The 18,811-nt window shown below is 42.1% G+C and overlaps 1 pseudogene; it reads left to right on the forward strand.

The window, feature by feature from the left end:
* Positions 1-656: 656 nt before the first annotated feature.
* On the forward strand, positions 657-17,091 carry LOC133074554 (tigger transposable element-derived protein 1-like; annotated as a pseudogene).
* Positions 17,092-18,811: the final 1,720 nt, after the last annotated feature.

Below are 18,811 nucleotides of genomic sequence, written 5' to 3' on the forward strand. Positions count from 1 at the left end.
GCCCCCTGCTTTGGGAGAGCAGAGTCTTAGCCACTGGACCACCGGAGAAGTTCTCCTCCCACTTTTGAGCTCCCGCCTCCTTCACATGAAGCCTCTCCTGGTACCACTCCCACCTCCAATGCAGATAGGGCTGGCCGGGTGTGTGGACTAGAATGTGAGTAAAGGACAGTTCCTCAGAGCCTGAGGAGATGAGGTTTCCAGCTGGCCCTAGCACGGTGCTTGGCATGAGATCAAGGCTTAATAAGTATGTGCTAAGTGAAGAACGTTGAATAAATGAACGATTCGTCTGTATCTCTGCCTTTTTTGCTTCTCCATCCCCTTTCACAATGTCCAAAGCAGCAAAAAACTTGTCTGACAGGGAGGGTTGTCCTCATTTGGGTTTCCTCAGAGGCAGACCATGAGACACAGATGGGACTGCAAGCGGTCTGTTTGAAAGGTGACTCTGGGAGACACTGGCAGAGGAATGGGAAGTGAGACAGGGAAGGAGCAGACGCCCACAACTGTTGTGATATTAAGTCACCACTATGGACAAACAGTGCTTTATCTGGCTGGAGAACTCTGGGAGTCAGTGTAGTTACCCTACAAGAGAGGAAGGAGCTGGGGTGCTTATCCACCAAATCCCATTAGAGGACAGTAGAGAGCTATTCCCAGGGGGCATGAACTCCCTGGAAGTCCCAGTCTGCACGGGTGAGGGCACGATGGTCACCAGAGTCTGGAGAAACCTGTGCTTGTATGCTCGGTCGTGTCTGACTCTTTGCAACCCCATGGACTGTGGCCCACTAGACTCCTCTGTCCATGGGATTCTCCAGCCAAGAATATTGGAGCGGGTTGCCATGCCCTCCTCCAGGGGATCTTCCTGACCCAGGGATTGAACCCAAGTCTCCTGTTCTGGCAGGCAGATTGTTTACCACTGAGCCACCTGGGAAGCCCTCTGGAGAGCGCCCTCTGCCAAAGAAACCCAGGCACTGGCAGTTGATATTCAGGCCAGAACCAGGAAAGCAGTTAAAGCCAAGAGATGGGGGAGGTGGGGGTTGGGGGTGAATGCCTACAGCATTGCTCCAGGGAAACAGGCAAGGAGTGTGGGAGAAATGAGTGTTCAAAACCTTTCCTTCTCCCTTTCTCAGGGGCCTAAATGCAAGCCATCCCAAACAGATAAAAATATTCCCTTGTATTTGTAAAACACCTAGCACTTCTTGAGTCTCCTTTCACCTATCACATCAGCCCTAAGGGGATTCTCCTGCCATGTTGCACAATGTCCATCTCTAGATGGGGTTCCTGGAGTTACAAAATGTTCTGCTTGAGAGCCAAGCAGGGCAGGGAGAGGTGATGGGCATGTCATTACTCTTGTCTCCACTGGACCTTAGACACCCTTTCAGGAGGGACAGGATGAGTGAGAAGATAAGCACAGGCCAGCGATCTCTTCTCTGCCCCCGATGGTGGTATGTTAAGTGTTGTGGGGCTCCGCTCCAGTTTCTTCCCATTCTGTAGGACCCACTGAACCTAGGTGTCTCTTTCCCCAGGCTGCTCTGTGTGCAGCCCTATGAGCAAAGTCAGAGGCAAGCAAACAGCTCAGCTTGGCCCTCTGACACCCCCATCCCACCTGGACTTGGGAGGAAAAGGCCCTGAACTTTAGACTCGACTCTGCCGCTAATTTCCTGTAAGGCTGCAGCCAAGCCATTCAGTCTCTCAACCCTCGTTTGCCAGGAGTATAAAATGGTTCAACTCTCCTGTTGCCACTGAGAAAGAAGGTCTGAGAAATTATGTTACAGACTGTAAAGTGCTTATAAAAATATCATCCTTGTTGTCCTTAATAATGCCTCCTGTCTCTGAACTCCTACTGTGCTTGTGTCAGAACCACACAATCACACTCACATATTCTCCCATCGTTCCATCTTGAAGGACCTGCTGTTCCCTACAGGTGCCGTGTTCTTTCTTGTCTCCAGCGGTTCCCTCAGCTTCTGCTCACATTGACTCCTGGTTACCTCCTACAAATCTTTGAGGACTCTGCTGCAGTGATGCTTGTCTAGACACTGTCTCCTGACACCGCCCCCCTCCCCATCCTCTGCAGTCTGAAGCTGAAGTCCCACCTCTGGGCGCCCTGCCTCCTGGGCACCCCTCTGTGGCTTAAAGCTTTCTTTGTTTTCTTGAACGTTCTTCAAAGCAGGAAGACTATTAGTCTACCAGGGCAGCTGTAACAAAATACCATGCACGGGAGGGCTTAAACAACAGAAGTTAACTTTCTCACCAGTCTGGAGGCCAAGATGAAGCTGTCAGCAACGTTGGTTTCTTCTCTCCCTGGTTTGCAGTTGGCCACTGCCTTGCATCTTCACATGGTCATCCCTCTGTCTGTTATGTGTCTGTGTCCTAATTTCTTTCTTTGTAGGACAACAGTCATACGTGTCCCCAAGGACCCCATTTTAACATAATCACCTCCTTAAAGATTCTATGTCCAAATACAGTTACATTCTGAGGTGCAGGGATTAGGGCTTCAACATATGAATTGGGAGGCACGCAATGAACTCATAAGAAACCTTACTTTTATATCTCTAGGGCTGACACATCAAAAGGGCCCCCAAAGTGCTTTTGAGTCACTGAGTGAACGAATGAACAGGTATGTACTGTACATATTTTTCCAACCAGCACATAAACTATTTGAGAACAATGAAAGAACACTAGCCTTGGGATTGGGGGACCTGGATTATTCTTCTTTGCTTTGTGTCAATATAGAAGGCGATCTTTTTAGCAGCAACATCAAAAGATGCCCCTTTGGCACTTCCCTGGTGGTCTAGTAGCTTAAGACTCTGCACTCCCAATGCAGGGGGCTTAGATTCAATCCCTGGCCGGGGAACAGTTGCATGCTGCAGCTAAAGATTCTGCATGTCACACAAAGACTGAAGATCTCGCATGCTGCACCTAAGACCTGATGCAGCTAAATAAATAAAAAATAAATATTTAAAAAATTAGCGATGAAGAAAGATGCCCCTTTAGCTGGGGGTCTAACATGCTTGTTCCACTCCTAAAGCAATCGAAGATTCAGAGCATTCATTATTCACAATGCCTAGAGCATTTGCCAAATTCAAGATTTCTATAATTTCAACCTAAGAAAATGCCATCTGCTGTGCAGAAACTGTTGGCCACCCTTTATGTGCTACATTCTCTTCCAGCGAGAAACCACATTTCCCTGAAGGGTGAGTGGTTCTTCCGGAGCCGCTTAGTAATCACTGGAAAATCTATTGTCTTAACTAGTGCAGCTTGATAAGTCATCAGTGTTGATTCAGACAAATGTTTCAGACACATGAATTACAGCATTTTGGTCTTGGAAGGCACCTTAGAAATCATGGGCCATGAAACTTTAGACTCAAGTTTAAACCCTGCCTTCTTGGATAAACTAAGTTTTTCTCATCTATCAAACATGTGGAGTAACATTTCACAGATTTATTCAGAGGATTGAATAGGATAATGAGTATATGAGTACATAGTGTCTTGTACCTAACAGGACAGAGTTACTCTTAATATTAGTTTTCTTCCCCTCTCTGTTTTACAGATGGGTAAATCAAGACCCAAAGAAAGAAAAAGCCCTAAGCAGATCACCAGCCTTTTTTTAAAATATAATTTTGTTTTTTATTTATTTTTTATTGTGTTGGATCTTTGTTGCTGTGAGGGCTTATCTCTAGTTGTAGCAAGCAGGGGCTGTTTTCAAGTTACGGTGTTCAGGGTTCTCATGGTGTGGTTTAGAACAACCACCTCCTCATTAGATTCCAGCACCTTCCCTCCAGTCTCCTGTCCGACATCAGAATTCTCTTTCTAGAACAGAGATCTGATCTTGTCACTACTCTGCTCAAAAATTCTGCAAGGTTCCTGATTTGTACAGGATGAAGTACTCTTAACCACAAAAAAAGCAAAAGTATACTTTAAAATGCAGGTACACATCTGCCAGATCATATATAGATATACACACATATATACTAATATAGTTTTCCAGGGCTGCTCTACAAGATGCCAAAGACCAAGTGACTTAACAGAAGCTGGAAATTCAAGATCAAGGTGTTGGTTTCTCCTGAGCCCCTCCTCCTTGGTCTACAGATGACTGCCTTCAAGCTGTGATCTCCACATGGTCCTTCTTCTTGTGGTCATGTTTCTATTCTTTCTTTTTGTGTCCAAATTTCCAACACTAAAAGGACGCATGTTGGGACTTCCTTAGTGGTCCAGTGGTTAAGAATCCGTCTGCCAATGTAGGCGACATGGGTTTGATTCCTGGTCCAGGAAGATCCTACATGCTGCAGAACAACCAAGCCTGGGTGCCGCGACTCCCAAACCTGAGCTCTAGAGCCTGAGAGCCACAACTACTGAGCCCGCGTGCTGCAGGTACTGAAGCCCGAGCCTGTGCTCAGCAACAAGAGAAGCCACTGCAATGAGAAGCCTGAGCATCGCAACTAGACAAAACCCACCACAAGCATCAGTGAAGAACCAGCACAGCAAAAAGGAAACTGAAAAAAGGCCATATGTCAGATCAGATTAAGGTCCACTTTAACAGCCTATTTTAACTTAGTCATCTTTTTTTTTTTTTTTTTCCAATCACCTCTTTAAAGGCCCTATTTCCAATTCTAGTCACATTCTGGGGGTACTGAGGGTTAAAGATTCCATGTATGAACTTGGAGAGGAACACAATTCAGCCTGCAACAGTATATGTGCATTAGATGTTTTAAAACTACACCTTCTTGAAAGAGTTTGTTTAAAAGGTATTAAAAGCTAAATTATTTGGTTAATTTTTATATTTCAGATGTAACTTCTCTTGGACAGGAAGACCAAGAATTTGGTACTACTGAAACTATTGTAACTGGCTTGAGTTGGACTTTGAGAGCCGCCATAGTGGAACTCCCAAAATTACAGATTCTGCTAGGTCTCAATCAGTGTTTCCTGGCTCATTTCAATAAGATTTGACTTAAAATTCCATCTTATTTAATTTGTATCCCCAGCCCAATACCTAAAAAGCAATCAGTCATTGTTGTGTTTTTTAAATTTTTTTATTTATTTATGTGGCTGTGCCAGGTCTTAGCTGTAGTACATGGGATCCTCAATCTTTGTTGTGCCATGCTGGAGCTTTAATTGTGATATGTGGGATCTAGCTGCCTAACCAGGGAGTGAACCTGAGCCCCCTGCATTGGGAGCCTGAGTCTTAGCCATTGGACCACCAGTGAAGTTTCTTGCTTTTATTGTTGGTCAGTCGCTAAGTTGTGTCCGACTCTTTGCGACCCCATGAACTGCAGCACCCCAGGCTTCTCTGTCCGTCACTTTCTCCCTGAGTTTGCTCAAACTCACGTCCTATGAGTCAGTGATGCCATCTTTGGCTCAGTCTCTTCATTCTTTCTGTAGCTATTTCTCCACTCTACCCCAGTAGAATATTGGGCACCTACCCACCTGAGGGGTTCATCTTTCAGTGTCATATCTTTTTGTCTTTTCATACTGTCTGTAGGGTTCTCAAAGCAAGAATACTGAAGTGGTTTGCTATTCCCTTCTCCAGTGGACCACATTTTGTCAGGCCCTAACTAGCAGGGATATGCCCTAACTAGCAAGGACATGCCCTTCAGCCACTCAATATAACTGGATGACATGCCTGGTGCCCTGGCTGTCCCACTGCTGGTCCTCGTTGAGCAAAAAATATGGAATGCTTCCTAGTCATTGCTTTATTAATTCAATGAAATTAATAGAGCAGACCACCATCCCTTTGGCAGGCAGTTTTTTATCTCACTAAGCATCACTGTCTTCCCCAAGAACACCTCTCACTCTTGTGCTTTACATGGTCTTTTCTCATCCTGGACTGCCCCTTTCTCTCAGTCATGGAGACCTGACATTTATGTGCAGATAAACTCTCCCTCCTTTATTTTCTCATGGTACCATGTACCTCTCACTAATTAGAGGTTAACAGGATATATTTTTAAGGTCAGTTTTTCTGCCTCCATCACTAGACTTTATACTCTTTGAGGGCAAGAGACATGTTCAATCACACAGTAAGCACTTATTAAAAGCTAGCTAGATGAGTGAGTCTGCCATTCTGTGTGATGGCACGGCTGACGGTCATACACATGCATGGACCTAAAGCGTGAGTTTGCCTTAGCCCCATGTTTTTCCAAAACCTGTAAAACATTCATAAGCCCAACCTGACTCCAAGCCAAAGAGAGGGAAGAAGTCCTTTCGTGATGAGGCCCCTGGACCCTCCGTTCTACCCTCAAAGAGTGCTCAAAGTAAAATACAGCTTTGGAAGTTGACTGCTCCACCGCCTTCAGCCCACACTCTTTCCTCTAAGCCACTCTGCCATCTGTCTCTAGTGCTGGGAACTTCTCAGCCCAGCCTCAGGATGTGGTAAAAAATGTGCAAGAATGGTCTGTCTTTGTGAAATGTACATGACATTTGACAAACAAGGGGATGGGGAATATTTTATGTTTGTGACTGAAAGAGAAAACACAAAATTGCTAATAATTGCCTTTGGGAGGTGATCTTATGAATGATTTTTGCTTTAGTCCCTAGAACAGGTTGTGTAAATTTTCTACAAAAGCCACATTTGACTTTTATAATTGAAAATAAAGATACAATAAAATCCCATCTTGGTGTGGCCATAAAATTCACTTGTGTAAAATGTGAGGCCTTGGTATTCTGAGATTACTGAAATGACCAGGGCAAACCAGATCAGTCAGCCAGGGGATTTGGGGGGTCAGCTGATGCCATTCAAATCTTTCCCTGCCCTGGCTGGGGTTTGGCACTTCCTACTGGTGGTGGACCACAGTGGCAATTCACAGATTCTTCCAACTGGTTGACTGACCATCATAATGTAAACTCAACACTGGGGACACGGGGCACCCTTGCAAAACGGAGTTCCCTGTCTCCTACACACCTCGTCAGAAGAGAAATGGGGAGATGTTCTGAGAAGTGGTAGACAGGGTCAGTTGCCTCACATCTGAATTTGCATAGTTGGTGGGGAGTCATGATCTTGGTAAGTTGTGGCAAGCACAGAGGTGTATCACTCAGATCTCCCTTCAAGAAAAAAGATGCTCCTCTGTTGCCTGGAGTTCTGTTAGCTGACAGCCTCCAGTTAGCATCTTCAGGATCTGCCTCAGGATAATCTTGTGAGCTAAGGATATGCTGCTCCTTTTCAGCAGACCCTGACCAACAACTTCAGCATGGTGGGAGACTGAGCCTGGTAGTTTTTGCCCCATGGGGACTTCTTCTGAGGGACAGTCTTGGTTCTACAGCTTCCCAGCCGGTCATCCGACACACTTTCAGATCAGGCTCTGAGGTTTTTTCTGCACAGTTCTGCTTCTTCCCCTCTGTTATCTTTTACAAATGTTATCTCTAACAAACCTCTTGCACTCCTGACTACAGATCAATGAACCCTACAGAGACAGTTTTACACACACACACACACACACACACACACACACACACACACATAAACACATATAGGGATCCATGAATCTGAATAACACATGAGCCATCCATGCTACATGGAAGAACCTGCTGATACCTGCTAAGTATCTACTCTGTGCTCGAGCATTGTTCCTGCTCAACCAAGCACTGTCTAATGAAGGAGACAGAGAGGAAACTAAATTGACAAAATAGATTGTGGTATCTTTGTGTAATACATGCATGCTTCTAATTGTTCAAGTACATAGAAACCTCTAATGAGTTCCCAATGTTCTCATCCTACTGTTTACTTTAGTTGAGTGAACATTCCTCCTGCAACCTTATCGTTTTGCTTTGCCAAATCTTTTGCTACTGACACAACAGAGTTAAACTCGAATGCATATACAATGGGGAAATTCTAATAAATTCTAAATTGGGGGCTTGGATTACTGAATCCCTGAATAACAGAGTTGATCATACAGTCCTTTGTATTTCAGTTTCTGGTGTTTTATTGGTCTTGGCTCTGAAATGACTGATGATCAGCAGATCTAATAATGACAGTAAAGACTGAAGTCCAAAAATAATAAGACTTAAGCCACAGTCACATTAAAGCCGGTAATAATAATAAGTCTCTAAGTTCAGTTCAGTTCAGTCACTCAGTCGTGTCTGACTCTTTGCGACCCCATGGACTGCAGTACGCCAAGCTTTCCTGTCCATCACCTATTCCTGGAGCTTACTCAAACTCATGTCCATTGAGCTGGTGATGTCATCCAACCCTCTCATCCCCTGTCCCCTTCTCCTCCCACCTTCAATCATTTCCAGCATCAGGGTCTTTTCAAACGAGTCAGTTCTTCGCTTAAGGTGGCCAAAGTATTGGAGTTTCAGCTTGAGCATCAGTCCTTGCAATGAATATTCAGGACAGATTTCCTCTATGATGGACTGGTTGGATCTCCTTGCAGTCCAAGGGACTCTCAAGAGTCTTCTCCAACACCACAGTTCAAAAGCATCAATTCTTCGGCGCTCAGATTTCTTTATAGTCCAACTCTTACATCCAGACATTACTACTGGAAAAACCAAAGCTTTGACTAGATGGACCTTTGTTGGCAAAATAATGTCTCTGCTTCTTAATATGCTGTTTAGTTTGGTCATAACTTTTCTTCCAAGGAGCAAGTGTCTTTTAATTTCATGGCTGCAGTCACCATCTGCAGTGATTTTGGAGCCCCCCAAAATAAAGTCTCTCACTGTCTCCATTATTTCCCCATCTATTTGCCATGAAGAGATGGGACCAGATGCCATGATCTTACTTTTCTGAATGTTGAGTTTTAAGTCAACTTTTTCACTCTCCTCTTTCACTTTCATCAAGAGGCTCTTTAGTTCTTCACTTTTTGCCATAAGTGTGGTGTCATCTGCATATCTGAGGTTATTGGTATTTCTCCCAGCAATCTTGATTCCGGCTTGTGCTTCATCCAGTCCAGCATTTTTCATGATGTACTCTGCATATAAGTTAAATAAACAGGGTGACAATATACAGCCTTGACGTACTCCTTTCCTGATCTGGAACCAGTCTATTGTTCCATGTCCAGTTCTAACTGTTGCTTCCTGACCTGCATACAGATTTCTCAAGAGGCAGGTGAGGGGGTCTGGTAGTCCCATCTCTTGAAGAATTTTCCACAGTTTGTTGTGATCTACACAGTCAAAGGCTTTGGCATAGTCAATAAAGCAGTAATAGATGTTTTTTGGAACTCTCTTGCTTTTTGGATGATCCAATGGATGTTGGCAATTTACCTCTAGTTCCTCTGCTTTTTCTAAAACCAGCTTGAACATCTGGAAGTTCACGGTTCATGTACTGTTGAAGCCTGGCTTGGAGAATTTTGAGCGTTACTTTGCTAGTGTGTGAGATGAGTGTAATTGTGCAGTAGTTTGAGCATTCTTTGGCATTGCCTTTCTTTGGGATTGGAACGAAAACTGACCTTTTCCAGTCCTGTGGCCACTGTTGAGTTCTCCAAATTTGCTGGCATTGAGTGTAGCACTTTCACAGCATCATCTTTTAGGATTTGAAATAGCTCAACTGGAATTCCATCACGTCCACTAGCTTTATATCTACCCATACATGAAAGACATAGTTTGCTAATTGTACCTGTAACCTAAGCAAGCAACTTTTGAGAGGAGACCTGAGAACACAACAGAGGTGCCAATGTTCTATAGCATCACAGTTAAATTTTCTCTATTCTAAAAAACTCTGGAAAGAATTTGTTGCCCTCCTTGGGGAGTTCACAGAGGCAGAAGTTGGGTCACATATTAGTTTTCTAGGTCATTTATAAAAAGGCCTGATAAAAAACAAGTTCCTACTGTATAGCACAAAGAACTATAGTCAATATCTTGTAATAAACCATAATAGAAAATAGGAAAAATAGTACATATACTATATATATGTATGAATAGCTGAATCACTTTGTACAGCAGAAATTAACATACCATTGTAAATCATCTATACTTCAATAAAGCAAAAAAAAAAAAAATCTTTTTAAGGGCTTGAATTGTGTCTTTAACACATAAGTATCCAAGTACACCAGCCTCTGGCGATATATATATGTATATTTATTCTGGCTATTTTATATATATAATACATATACATGTATAATAGAGATACATACACAGATATGTACACATACATATACATACATGTTTAATCTGAGTCCCTGTTCTTGGAGCTACATGAAAGTCCAGCACCTCCCCAAAATGAAGGAGTCCCCATTTTAGGGAACTCCTTCCAAGAGAGTGGCTGTAGGTCTCTTTCCATGACTCACTCAGCCTGCCCGCTACCAGCTTGGCTCCTCTTGACCATCCAGTGTACTCTCAAGCCTCCAGAGAAAGCTCTCTCTCTGCCCCTCTGCACCCCTGCATACCAGTATTCTCTCTCCCCTCATTCTCCATAGCGATACTAACACTGGGCAGTTATAAGTTACAAATTCTTACTGACTGTATAAGAATAACAGAAGCAGGTATAGCGTAGCTCAAACAGAAGTCAACTAAAGAACTCCTCCAAATCAATAACAAAAAGAAAATCCAGTTTTTAAAAATGAAGACTTGATTTCAAAACAAACAGTTCAAAAAAGAAAATATATGAATCACTAGTTAAAAGCAGAGACATTACTTTGCCAACAAAGGTCCGTCTAGTCAAGGCTATGGTTTTTCCAGTAGTTATGTATGGATGTGAGAATTGGACAGTGAAGAAAGCTGAGCGCTGAAGAATTGATGCTTTTGAACTGTGGTGTTGGAGAAGACTCTTGAGAGTCCCTTAGACTGCAAGGAGATCCAACCAGTCCATCCTAAAGGAGATCAGTCCTGGGTGTTCATTGGAAGGACTGATGTTGAAGCTGAAACTCCAATACTTTGGCCACCTCATGTGAAGAGTTGACTCATTGGAAAAGACCCTAATGCTGGGAAGGATTGGGGGCAGGAGGAGAAGGGGACGACAGAGGATGAGATGGCTGGATGGCATCACCAACTTGATGGACATGGGTTTGGGTGGACTCCAGGAGTTGGTGATGGACAGGGAGGCCTGGCGTGCTGCAGCTCATGAGGTCGCAAAGAGTCGGACACGACTGATGACTGAACTGAACTGCGTACAAACAAAACAGGTTTTATCAGTGTTCATGTTAATACCATGTAAATTTGTATGAACACCTCATTATTCATTAGAGAAATGCAAATTTAAACCATGAGATACCATTTCTCATCCACTAGAATGGCTACATGTTAAGGCAATGACAAATACCAAGTGTTAGCAGTGAGATGGAGCCCCTAGAACTTGTGTACGTTGCTAGTTGGGGATAAAATGGTACAACCACTTTGGTAAACTGTTTGGGAGTTTACTGTAAAGAATATACCCACTCTGTGTCCAGGAATTCCCCTTTCAAGCATCTACCCAAGAGAAATGAAAATATACGTACACGAAAAATCATTATAGTAACATTTATGGCATCTTTATTCATAATAATTAAACCTGGAAACAAAATGTTGCCAATAGGAGAATGGATAAAGAAATTGTGATTTTTTTGTTTTTGTTTTTAAAAGCACAATAAGAATCAGAATAACAAGAAATTGATACTCATATTAACATTGATGAATCTCAAAACTATACTGAGCAGGACACAAATGAGTACATATTGTTTGATTCCATTTATAATTCAGTCCCTGCAAAGAAGGAAGATTATATTTAAAATTGCTTATTTTACTTTTTCTCTAGCTTCATATGTTTCAAGATTATATCTTTTAAAAAGTTTAAGGATTTACCAAGCGCCACTAAATTTCTTGCTCTTCTCTTTCTATTCTTCTACTAAGATTCTCTTAGGAAGATGAAACGCTGAATTAGAAGATCTAGAACCTGAAGATACACTTTCTGACATGTCCAAAACAGGAAAAAAAAAATGATTTGAAACATTTCTCTTATTGTACTTTGTGGACTTTTATAAAATACTGTTTAACATCTTTGTATATTCTCTTCAAATCTTTGATCACTTTATAATAATAGAAAATAAAAATTAAACTGCTTTATAACTTTGTTTTAAGCTTTCATGTAATTGGTGCTGGTTCATTTGGAATCTTAAATACATTCTTATTAAATCTCTCTCTCTTTTTAGAAAAATGCAAATTAAAACCAAAAGGATATGACACTACATACCTACTGGGATGACTAAAATTAAAAAGTCTGACCAAATATTGGTGAAGATTCGAAGAAACACACACACTGCTAATGGGATTATAAACTAAGACATCCACTTTGGAAAACTATTTCGCACTTTTAAAAAGTTAAACTTGTGCTAATCATTTGACCTAACAATTCAATTTCTAAGTATCTACCCCAGAGAAATGAAAATGTATGTCCACAAAAACACCTGTATGCAAATATTTATAGCAGTATTTTAAGATTTGTGTGTGAAAGTTGCTCAGTCGTGTCCGACTCTTTGTGACCCCCATGGACTGTACATTCCATGGAATTCTCCAGGCCAGAATACTGGTAGCCTTTCCCTTCTCCAGAGGATCTTCCCAACCCAGGGATTAAACCCAGGTCTCCCACATTGGCTTCCCTGGTGGCTCAGAGGTTAAAGCATCTGCCTGCAATGCGGGAGACCTGGGTTCGATCCCTGGGTCGGGAAGATCCTCTGGAGAAGGAAATGGCAACCCACTCCAGTATTCTTGCTTGGAGAATCCCATGGACAGAGGAGCCTGGTAGGCTACCAGTCCACGGGGTCGCAAAGAGTCGGACACGACTGAGCGACTTCACTTCACTCTCGCATTGCAGGTGGATTCTTTACCAGCTGAGCCACGAGATTTTTATTTATTTATTTATGGCTGTGCTGGGTCTTCGTTGCTGTGTGGGCTATTCTCTAGTTGCATTGTGCAGGCTTCTCATTGCAGTGGTTTCTCTTGTTGTGGAGCATGGGCTTTAGGCATGCAAGCTTCAGTAGTTGCAGCATGAAACTCAGAAGTTGTGGCTCAAGGGCTCTAGAGCACAGGTTCAGTAACTGTGGCACACAGACTTATTTGCTCCACGGCACATGGGATCTTTCTGGACAAGGGATCAAACCTGTATCTCGTGCATTAGCAGGAGGATTCTTTACCACTGAATCACCAGGAAAACAATTTATAGCCTGGTGGCTCAGGGGTAAATGATCCACCTGCCAATGCACGAGACACAGGAAACACAGGTTTGATACCTTAGTCAGGAAGACCTCCTGGAGAAGGAAATGGCAACCTCCTCCAGTATTCTTGCCTGGGAAATGCCATGGACAGAGGAACCTGGAGGGCTACAGTACATGGGGTCACAAAAGAGTATTATTCACAACAGCCCTCAAACTGGAAACAGTGTTTACCAAATGGCCAGTCAGTAAGTAAGATGTTGTATATCTATAGGGTAGTGTACTACACACAATAAAAGCATTATGCTAAATGCAAGGAGGCAGACCCAAAAGACTACATATTGTATGATTCCATTTATATGAAAATTTTAGAAAATGCAAAACTATAGAAACAAAAAGATCAGTGATTGCCTAAGACTGAGGGTGGGAGGGAGATGGATTGCAAATAGGAACAAGGGAATTTTTTCTGGTGATGAAAGTGTTCTAAAATTGAACTGTGGCAATGGCCAAATAATTGTATGAACTCACTAAAACTCAACAAGATTTACTATAGAATGGGTGAATTTTACAGCATCTAAATTAAACTAAATAAGCCTGTTTTAAACAAAACAAAACAGAAAGCTATTGTGTCTTTAAGACACACTTTTGGGCTCACCACTGCAACACCTGCATGGCTCTGCATAACTCTGGTAAAATTTGCCTTGCGCTCTCCTGTTTACACCCTCAGAAGGCCTCATAGGAGACCAGAAGTATATAGTCTAGCAAGCAGTACTAATCTTATGGCGGGCGGGGATCTTCTTTGGCTTGGTAGAAGTTAGAAAGAGAAAACCAAAAAACAGGAACACAAGCAGAAAAGCGTGACTGGGATGGCAAAGACCTTAAAATCATATTCTAGTTATTCATTGTTCTTCTAGTATATACTTTTTGGTCTTTTTTGTGCCAGATAAGTGCTGTGGCAATAAGATAATCAACATTATGGGCAAAGTACTTACTATTTGGGGGCTTATATTCTAGTTGTATGAAACAGATCATTCTTCAACTGATAGACAGATAGATAGATGGATGAATAGATACAGAGATAGATAAATAGATGACAGAAAGCAAGGTAGAGCTATAGATAGGTAAGAGATACAGAGATAGATACTATATAGTTACATATGTAGATGACTGATAAAAGAAAGTACAAGATTATCTCATTTTACTGCACTTTGCATGCCCTGTATTTTTTTAATTGTATGTTGATTTTCTTTTTCTTTTTTTAAATTTGTTTGACTGTGCCAGATCTTAGTTGTTGCTCGTGGGATTATCAATCTTAATTGCAGCGTGTAGGATCTAGTCTCTGACCAGGGATAAAACCTGTGCCCTCTGCAGTGGAAGTATGCATCTTAACCACTGGACCACCAGGGAAGTTCCAATACTGCATTTTTTACAATTAAAGATTTGTGGCAACTCTGTGTCAAGCAAGTCTATCAGCACCATTTTTTCCAACAGCATTTTCTCATTTCTTCTCTCTGTGTCACATTTTAGTAATTCTTGCAATATTTCAAGTTTTTTCATTATTACTATATCTGTTATGGTGACCTGTGATCAGCGATCTTCGATGTTACTGTTGTAATTGTCTTGGGGCACCATGAACTGTGCCTATATAGGATGGCAAACTTAATAAACGTATGTGCTCTGAGACTCCACTGACCAGCTTTTCCTCTATTTCTCTTTCTCATCTTAGGACTCCCTATTCCCTGGGACACAACAATATTGAAATTAGGCCAATTAATAACCCTACGGTGATAAGGAAGAGTCATACATTTCTCACTTTAGACCAAAAGCTAGCAATGATTAAGTTTAATGAGGAAGGCATGTTGAAATCTGAGAATGGCTAAAAACTAGGCGTCTTGCACCAAACAGTTGGCCAAGTTGTGAATGCAAAGGAAAGGTACTTGAAGGAAGTTAAAAGTGCCACTCCAACAAACACAGAAATCATAAGAAAGCAAAACATCCTTATTGCTGATATGGAGAAAGTTTCAGTGGTCAACATCCCTTTAAGTCAAAGCCTAATCCAGAGCAAAGCCCCAACTCCGTTTGATTCTATGAAGGCTGAGAGAGGTGAGGAAGCTGCAGAAGGAATGTTTAAAGTTAGCAGAGGTTGGTCCATGAAGTTGAAGGAAAAAAGCCATCTCCATAACATAAAAGTGCAAAGGGAAGCAGGAAGTGCTGAGGCTCAGAAGCTGCAGCAAGTTATGTAGAAGATCCAGCTAAAATAATTAATGAAAGTAGATACACTAAACAATCTGGGTTTCCTTTGTAGTTCAGTTGGTAAAGAATCTGCCTGTAATGCAAGAAACCTGGGTTCAATTCCTGGTTCGGGAAGATCCCCTGGAGAAGGAAATGACAATCCACTCCAGTATTCTTGCCTGGAGAATCCCACAGAGGAGCCTGGCAAACTATAGTCCATGGGGTCACAAGAGTCAGACACAACTTAGTGACCTAACCACCACCACACTAAACAATAGATTTTTAATGTAGACAAAACAGCCTTCTCTAGGGAAAAGATACCACCCAGGACTTACACGGTTAGTGAGGAGAAGTCAATGTTTGGCTTCAAAGTTTCAAAGACACTTGTTATTAGGGGCTGATGTAGCTGGTGACTTTAAGTTGAAGCCAATGTTCATTTACCATTCTGAAAATCTGAGGGTCCTTAAGAGCCATGCTAAATCTACTCTTCCTGGGCTCTATCAATGGAACAACAAAACCTGGATGATAGCACACCTGCTGACAAAATGATTTACTGAATATTTTAAGCCCAGGGTTGAGACCTACTCTTAAGACCTATGGCTCAGAAAAAAAAAAAGATTCCTTTCAGAATATTAATATTTATTAACAATGCACCTGGTCACCCAGAGCTCTGATGGAAACATTCAATGAGATAAATGTTTTCATGCCTACTAACATCCACCCTACAGTCTATGGCTCAAGGAGTACAGTAATTCCGCTTCCAAGTTTTATTAAGAAATGCATTTCATAAGGCTATAGATGCCATAAATAGTATTCCTCTGATGGATCTGGGCAAAGTCAATTGAAAACCTTCTGGAAAGAATTCAGTATTCTAGATGCCATTAAGAATATTTGTGATTCATGAGAAAAGGTCAAAATATCAGCATTAACAGGAGTTTAGAAGAAGTTGATTCCAGCCCTCATGGATGACTTTGAGGAGTTCAAGACTTCCGTGGAGGAAGTAATTGCAGATGTGATGAAAACTGCAAGAGAAGCAGAATTAGAAATGGAGCCTGACGATGTGACTAAATTGCTGTAACATCAATTTAAAATTTTAGTGGATGAAGAGTTGTTTCTTATGAATGAGGGAAGAAAGAGATTTCTTTTTAAAACAATTTTAATTCGTTATTTATTTTATTTTTGGCTGTGCTGGGTCTTCATTGCTGCCCAAGGGTTTTCTCTAGTTGTGGTGCTCGGGTTCCTCACTGCAGTGGCTTCTCTTGTTGCAGAGCCTGGGCTCCAGGACGTGAAGGTTTCAGTAGTTGTGACACATGGGCTCAGTAGTTGCAGCTCCCAGGCTCTAGAGCACAGACTCAATAGTTGTAGTACATGGGCTTAGTTGCTCCAAGGCATGTGGGATCTTCCTGGAATCAGGGATCAAATCCGTGTTATGTGCATTAGCAAGTGGATTTTTTTCTTTTTACCACTGAGCTACCAGGGAAGCCTGAGGGTGATTTCTTGGGATGGAATCTACTCCTGGTGAAGATGCTGAGAAGACTGTTTAAATGACAACAAAGGATTTAGGATATTACATAAACTTAGTTGATGAAGCAGTGGAAGAGTTTGAGAGAACTGACTCCAAGTTTGAAAGAAGTTCTACTATGAGTAAAATGCTATCAAACAGCATGGCATGCTACAGAAAAATATTTTGTGAAGGAAAGAGCCAATCAATTTGGCAAACTTCATTGTTGCTTTAAGAAATTGCCACAGCCATCTCAACATTCAGCAACCATCAACATCGAGGCAAGACTCTCCACAAGAAAAAAAACTCATTGAAGGTTCAGATGATGATTAGCTTTTCTCTTTTTAGAACTAAAGTATTTTTAAATTAAGGTCTGCACATTTTTTAAGACAAAAATGCCACTGCACACTTAATAGATTACAGTATGGTGGTGGTGGTTTCGTCGCTAAGTCGTGTCCGACTCTTGCAACCCTTATGGACTGTAGCCTGCCAGGCTCCTGGGTCCATGGGATTCTCCAAGCAAGAATACTGGAGTGGGTTGCCATTTCCTTCTCCAGGGGATCTTCCTGGCCCAGGAATTGAACTCATGTCTCCTGGCATTGCAGGCAGATTATTTACTGACTGAGCTATGAGGGAAGTCCTAGATTATAGTATAGTATTAACATTTTTTATATGTACTGGGAAACCAAAAAATTCATGTCACCCGCTTTATGCTGATACTCCCTTTTGGTGATATTCTGGTTATTAAGGTGGTCGGGAACCTAATTTGCAGTGTTTCCAAGTTATGCGTAAAAAGAAAATTCTTTAAGTACTCAGAAGAGAGTTAAAAGGTGACATCAGAGAGTGGCTGAACCACAAGAGGGAGCCAGTCGTGCAAAGACCAGAGGGAGGAGCATCCTAGGCACCATTTTTTCTTATTGTCCATTACCATTTGAGGTCCTCCATTCCCTTTTCACTAAGCCTAAAATTCCCCAAACTCCCTCAATCACCTTAATTCTGTCACACTCATTGGGAAAATCACAACCTTGTTCAAATTCAACTTTCCACCCACACTGGTCTCACTTCAAGCTTGTCACTTGTGTGTGCTAAGTTGCTTTAGTCATGTCTGACTCTGTGTGACCCTATGGACTATCACCCACCAGGCTCCTCTGTCCATGGGATTCTCCAGGCAAGAATACTGGAGTGGGTTGCCATTGCCTCCTCCAAAGCTTGTCACGTAAGAAGCCCTTACTGTTTCCCAGCTAATATCCACTGTCTCCCTGATCCGTTCACTCTCCTGCATTCTACAGCCATACGTTCACGTTCTGTTAACTAGAATGTTTTACACCCTAGCCTCTCTTTCCCCCTGTCTTCACTCTCAGCTCATGACTGTGCTTCTTTCTTAAGAAAACTGAAGAGTCAGAATCCACATGTCCATAAAGGTGTACCAGGTTAGACCCTGCCCTCATAGCACTCAGAGATCCTATATAAAAGCTTTCACTTACACATTCTCCCCCTCCCCTAGTGGATGCAAGAACACCAGGCCAGCAAATCCTTCCACCAACCTACATCATGAACTTTTCCTCTACTGGATCATTTCCATCAGTGTATGAATTGTTTCAAGCACTTTGAAGACAAGCAAGCAAAAACCACCCCTTGACCTGATTTCTCTTGTTTGATTACCAAATTACTTCTCTGAAAGCTTTCGTATGAAGAAGGAAATGGCAACCCACTTGTTTTCTTGCCTGGAGAATCCCACATACAGAGGAGTCTGGCAGGCTATAATTTATGGGGTTGCAAGAATTGGACACGATTTAGCGACTAGCTTTTGTGGCCAAACAGTTGTCTATACTAGCTGCCTCTAATTCCTCTTCTCCTGTTCTCTCTTAAAATCTCTCCAATCCAGCTTTTGTGCCACCACTGATCTGGTGTTTTCAAGGCCAACAAGACAGACAAAAATAAAACCCTACTGTAAAGAAGCATGAAAGAGGTACGCTGAGTAAAAGAAGAGGGTGGGAAGGTGGGACAAAGTCCTAAATTCTAGCAACTGGGTTGACTT

Source organism: Dama dama, chromosome 20 (genome assembly GCF_033118175.1).
Source record: "Dama dama isolate Ldn47 chromosome 20, ASM3311817v1, whole genome shotgun sequence".
NCBI lineage: Eukaryota > Metazoa > Chordata > Mammalia > Artiodactyla > Cervidae > Dama > Dama dama.